Genomic DNA, 6,458 nt, shown 5'->3' on the forward strand with positions numbered 1-6,458 from the left:
GTTCACTCTGGTGGCTGTGTTCACTCTGGTGGCTGTGTTCACCCTGGTGGTTGTGTTCACTCTGGTGGCTGTGTTCACTCTGGTGGCTGTGTTCACCCTGGTGGTTGTGTTCACTCTGGTGGCTGTGTTCACTCTGGTGGCTGTGTTCACCCTGGTGGTTGTGTTCACCCTGGTGGCTGTGTTCACCCTGGTGGCTGTGTTCACTCTGGTGGCTGTGTTCACTCTGGTGGCTGTGTTCACCCTGGTGGTTGTGTTCACTATGGTGGCTGTGTTCACCATGGTGGCTGTGTTCACTCTGGTGGTTGTGTTCACCCTGGTGGCTGTGTTCACCCTGGTGGTTGTGTTCACTCTGGTGGCTGTGTTCACTCTGGTGGCTGTGTTCACCCTGGTGGTTGTGTTCACCATGGTGGCTGTGTTCACCCTGGTGGCTGTGTTCACTCTGGTGGCTGTGTTCACTCTGGTGGCTGTGTTCACCCTGGTGGTTGTGTTCACCCTGGTGGCTGTGTTCACCCTGGTGGCTGTGTTCACTCTGGTGGCTGTGTTCACTCTGGTGGCTGTGTTCACCCTGGTGGTTGTGTTCACTCTGGTGGCTGTGTTCACTCTGGTGGCTGTGTTCACCCTGGTGGTTGTGTTCACCCTGGTGGCTGTGTTCACCCTGGTGGCTGTGTTCACTCTGGTGGCTGTGTTCACTCTGGTGGTTGTGTTCACTCTGGTGGCTGTGTTCACTCTGGTGTCTGTGTTCACCCTGGTGGCTGTGTTCACTCTGGTGGCTGTGTTCACCCTGGTGGCTGTGTTCACTCTGGTGGCTGTGTTCACTCTGGTGGCTGTGTTCACTCTGGTGGCTGTGTTCACTCTGGTGGCTGTGTTCACCCTGGTGGCTGTGTTCACTCTGGTGGCTGTGTTCACCTCTGGTGGCTGTGTTCACTCTGGTGGCTGTGTTCACATCTGGTGGCTTGTGTTTCACCTCTGGTGGTTGGTTCACTTGGGCTGTTCACCATTGGCTGTGTTCACCCTTGTGGCTGTGTCACTCTGGTGGCTGATGTTCACTCTGGTGGCTGTGTTCACCCTTGTGTCTGTGTTCACTCTGGTGCGCTGTGTTCACCACTGGTGGTTATGTTCACCCTGGTGGCTTGTGTTCACCCTGGTGCTGTGTTCACCTCTGGTGGTTGTGTTCACCCTTGTGGCTGTGTTCACCCTTTTGGCTGTGTTCACCTATGGTGGCTCGTGTGTCCACCTTGTGGCTGTGTTCACCTTGTGCTGTTGTTAACCATGGGGTTCCCTTGTGGCTGTGTTCCACCCTCTGGTGGCTGTGTTCACCCTGGTGGTTTCTGTGTTCCACCTCTTGGTGGCTTGTGTTCACCCTGGTGGCTTGTGATTCACCCTGGTGTCTGTGTTCACCGACTTGACGGGCTGTGTTCACCCTTGTGGCTGTGTTCCACCCTGTGGCTGTGTTCACCCTTGTTGGCGTTTTCCACCTCTGGTGGCTGTGTTCCACCTTTGTTGCTGTGTTCACTCTGGTGGCTGGTTCACTCTCGGTGGCTGTGTTCACCCTGGTGGTTAGTGTTCACCCTGGTGGCTGTGTTCACCCTGGTGGCTGTGTTCACTCTGGTGGTTGTGTTCACCCTTGTGGCTGTGTTCACCCTTGTGGCTGTGTTCACTCTGGTGGCTGTGTTCACCCTTGTGGCTGTGTTCACCCTTGTGGCTGTGTTCACCCTGGTGGCTGTGTTCACCCTTGTGGCTGTGTTCACTCTGGTGGCTGTGTTCACCCTGGTGGTTATGTTCACCCTGGTGGCTGTGTTCACCCTGGTGGCTGTGTTCACCCTGGTGGTTGTGTTCACTATGGTGGCTGTGTTCACCCTGGTGGCTGTGTTCACCCTTGTGGCTGTGTTCACCCTTGTGGCTGTTTTCACCCTGGTGGCTGTGTTCACCTCTGTGGCTGTGTTCACTCTGGTGGCTGTGTTCACTCTGGTGGCTGTGTTCACCCTGGTGGTTGTGTTCACCCTGGTGGCTGTGTTCACCCTGGTGGCTGTGTTCACCCTGGTGGATGTGTTCACTCTGGTGGTTGTGTTCACTCTGGTGGCTGTGTTCACTCTGGTGGCTGTGTTCACTATGGTGCTGTGTTCACCCTGGTGGCTGTGTTCACTATGGTGGCTGTGTTCACCCTGGTGGCTGTGTTCACCTTTGGTGGCTGTGTTCACTATGATGGCTGTGTTCACTCTGGTGGCTGTGTTCACCCTGGTGGCTGTGTTCACCCTGGTGGCTGTGTTCACTATGGTGGTTGTGTTCACTCTGGTGGCTGTGTTCACTCTGGTGGCTGTGTTCACCCTGGTGGCTGTGTTCACTATGGTGGCTGTGTTCACCCTGGTGGCTGTGTTCACTCTGGTGGCTGTGTTCACTATGATGGCTGTGTTCACTCTGGTGGCTGTGTTCACCCTGGTGGCTGTGTTCACCCTGGTGGCTGTGTTCACCTGAGTGGTTGTGTTCACCCTGGTGGTTGTGTTCACTATGGTGGCTGTGTTCACCCTGGTGGCTGTGTTCACCCTTGTGGCTGTGTTCACCCTTGTGGCTGTGTTCACCCTGGTGGCTGTGTTCACCCTTGTGGCTGTGTTCACTCTGGTGGCTGTGTTCACCCTGGTGGTTGTGTTCACCCTGGTGGCTGTGTTCACCCTGGTGGCTGTGTTCACCCTGGTGGCTGTGTTCACTCTGGTGGCTTGTGTTCACTCTGGTGGCTGTGTTCACTCTGGTGGCTGTGTTCACTATGGTAGCTGTGTTCACTCTGGTGGCTGTGTTCACTCTGGTGGCTGTGTTCACCCTGGTGCTGTGTTCACTATGGTGGCTGTGTTCACCCTGGCGGCTGTGTTCACTCTGGTGGCTGTGTTCGCCTATGATGGCTGCGTTCACCCTGGTGGCTGTGTTCACCTATGGTGGCTGTGTTCACCCTGGTGGCTGTGTTCACCCTTGTGGCTGTGTTCACTCTGGTGGCTGTGTTCACCCTGGTGGCTGTGTTCACCCTGGTGGCTGTGTTCACTATGGTGGTTGTGTTCACTCTGGTGGCTGTGTTCACCTCTGGTGGCTGTGTTCACCCTGGTGGCTGTGTTCACTATGGTGGCTGTGTTCACCCTGGTGGCTGTGTTCACCCTGGTGGCTGTGTTCACCTCTGGTGGCTGTGTTCACCCTGGTGGCTGTGTTCACTCTGGTGGCTGTGTTCACTCTGGTGGCTGTGTTCACTCTGTGGCTGTGTTCACCCTGGTGGTTGTGTTCACCCTGGTGGCTGTGTTCACCCTGGTGGCTGTGTTCACTCTGGTGCTGTGTTCACTCTGGTGGACTGTGTTCACCTCTGGTGGTTGTGTTCACTCTGGTGGCTGTGTTCACTCTGGTGGCTGTGTTCACTCTGGTGGCTTGTGTTCACTCTGGTGGCTGTGTTCACTCTGGTGGCTGTGTTCACTCCTGGTGGCTGTGTTCACTCTGGTGGCTGTGTTCACTCTGGTGGCTGTGTTCACCCTGGTGGCTTGTGTTCACTCTGGTGGCTGTGTTCACCCTGGTGGCTGTGTTCACTCTGGTGGCTGTGTTCACCTCTGGTGGCTGTGTTCACCCTGGTGGTTGTGTTCACTATGGTGGCTGTGTTCACCATGGTGGCTGTGTTCACTCTGGTGGCTGTGTTCACCCTGGTGGCTGTGTTCACCCTGGTGGTTGTGTTCACTCCTGGTGGCTGTGTTCACTCTGGTGGCTGTGTTCACCCTGGTGGTTGTGTTCACCATGGTGGCTGTGTTCACCCTGGTGGCTGTGTTCACTCTGGTGGCTGTGTTCACTCTGGTGGCTGTGTTCACCCTGGTGGTTGTGTTCACCCTGGTGGCTGTGTTCACCCTGGTGGCTGTGTTCACTCTGGTGGCTGTGTTCACTCTGGTGGCTGTGTTCACCCTGGTGGTTGTGTTCACTCTGGTGGCTGTGTTCACTCTGGTGGCTGTGTTCACCCTGGTGGTTGTGTTCACCCTGGTGGCTGTGTTCACCCTGGTGGCTGTGTTCACTCTGGTGGCTGTGTTCACTCTGGTGGTTGTGTTCACTCTGGTGGCTGTGTTCACTCTGGTGTCTGTGTTCACCCTGGTGGCTGTGTTCCACTCTGGTGGCTGTGTTCACCCTGGTGGCTGTGTTCACTCTGGTGGCTGTGTTCACCTCTGGTGGCTGTGTTCACTCTGGTGGCTGAGTTCACCCTGGCGGCTGTGTTCACCCTGGTGGCTGTGTTCACTCTGGTGGCTGTGTTCACTCTGGTGGTTGTGTTCACTCTGGTGGCTGTGTTCACTCTGGTGGCTGTGTTCACTCTGGTGGCTGAGTTCACCCTGGTGGCTGTGTTCACCCTGGTGGCTGTGTTCACTCTGGTGGCTGTGTTCACCCTGGTGGTTGTGTTCACCCTGGTGGTTGTGTTCACCCTGGTGGTTGTGTTCACCCTGGTGGTTGTGTTCACCCTTGTGGCTGTGTTCACCCTGGTGGCTGTGTTCACCCTGGTGGCTGTGTTCACCCTTGTGGCTGTGTTCACCCTGGTGGCTGTGTTCACCCTTGTGGCTGTGTTCACCCTGGTGGCTGTGTTCACTCTGGTGGTTGTGTTCACCCTGGTGGTTGTGTTCACTCTGGTGGCTGTGTTCACCCTTGTGGCTGTGTTCACCCTTGTGGCTGTGTTCACTCTGGTGGCTGTGTTCACTCTGGTGGCTGTGTTCACCCTTGTGTCTGTGTTCACTCTGGTGGCTGTGTTCACCCTGGTGGTTATGTTCACCCTGGTGGCTGTGTTCACCCTGGTGGCTGTGTTCACTCTGGTGGTTGTGTTCACCCTTGTGGCTGTGTTCACCCTTGTGGCTGTGTTCACTCTGGTGGCTGTGTTCACCCTTGTGGCTGTGTTCACCCTTGTGGCTGTGTTCACCCTGGTGGCTGTGTTCACCCTTGTGGCTGTGTTCACTCTGGTGGCTGTGTTCACCCTGGTGGTTATGTTCACCCTGGTGGCTGTGTTCACCCTGGTGGCTGTGTTCACCCTGGTGGTTGTGTTCACTATGGTGGCTGTGTTCACCCTGGTGGCTGTGTTCACCCTTGTGGCTGTGTTCACCCTTGTGGCTGTTTTCACCCTGGTGGCTGTGTTCACCCTTGTGGCTGTGTTCACTCTGGTGGCTGTGTTCACTCTGGTGGCTGTGTTCACCCTGGTGGTTGTGTTCACCCTGGTGGCTGTGTTCACCCTGGTGGCTGTGTTCACTCTGGTGGTTGTGTTCACTCTGGTGGCTGTGTTCACTCTGGTGGTTGTGTTCACTCTGCTGGTTGTGTTCACTCTGGTGGCTGTGTTCACTCTGGTGGCTGTGTTCACTCTGGTGGTTGTATTCACCCTGGTGGCTGTGTTCACCCTGGTGGCTGTGTTCACCCTGGTGGCTGTGTTCACTCTGGTGGCTGTGTTCACCCTGGTGGCTGTGTTCACTCTGGTGGCTGTGTTCACTCTGGTGGCTGTGTTCACTCTGGTGGCTGTGTTCACCCTGGTGGTTGTGTTCACCCTGGTGGCTGTGTTCACCCTGGTGGCTGTGTTCACTCTGGTGGCTGTGTTCACTCTAGTGACTGTGTTCACCCTGGTGGTTGTGTTCACTCTGGTGGCTGTGTTCACTCTGGTGGCTGTGTTCACCCTGGTGGTTGTGTTCACTCTGGTGGCTGTGTTCACTCTGGTGGCTGTGTTCACCCTGGTGGTTGTGTTCACTCTGGTGGCTGTGTTCACTCTGGTGGCTGTGTTCACCCTGGTGGTTGTGTTCACCCTGGTGGCTGTGTTCACCCTGGTGGCTGTGTTCACTCTGGTGGCTGTGTTCACTCTGGTGGCTGTGTTCACCCTGGTGGTTGTGTTCACTATGGTGGCTGTGTTCACCCTGGTGGCTGTGTTCACCCTGGTGGCTGTGTTCACTCTGGTGGCTGTGTTCACCCTGGTGGCTGTGTTCACTCTGGTGGCTGTGTTCACTCTGGTGGCTGTGTTCACTCTGGTGGCTGTGTTCACCCTGGTGGTTGTGTTCACCCTGGTGGCTGTGTTCACCCTGGTGGCTGTGTTCACTCTGGTGGCTGTGTTCACTCTGGTGACTGTGTTCACCCTGGTGGTTGTGTTCACTCTGGTGGCTGTGTTCACTCTGGTGGCTGTGTTCACCCTGGTGGTTGTGTTCACTCTGGTGGCTGTGTTCACTCTGGTGGCTGTGTTCACCCTGGTGGTTGTGTTCACTCTGGTGGCTGTGTTCACTCTGGTGGCTGTGTTCACCCTGGTGGTTGTGTTCACCCTGGTGGCTGTGTTCACCCTGGTGGCTGTGTTCACTCTGGTGGCTGTGTTCACTCTGGTGGCTGTGTTCACCCTGGTGGTTGTGTTCACTATGGTGGCTGTGTTCACCATGGTGGCTGTGTTCACTCTGGTGGTTGTGTTCACCCTGGTGGCTGTGTTCACCCTGGTGGTTGTGTTCACT

This window comes from Procambarus clarkii, chromosome 52, assembly GCF_040958095.1.
Source record: "Procambarus clarkii isolate CNS0578487 chromosome 52, FALCON_Pclarkii_2.0, whole genome shotgun sequence".
In the NCBI taxonomy this organism is placed as follows: Eukaryota; Metazoa; Arthropoda; class Malacostraca; order Decapoda; family Cambaridae; genus Procambarus; species Procambarus clarkii.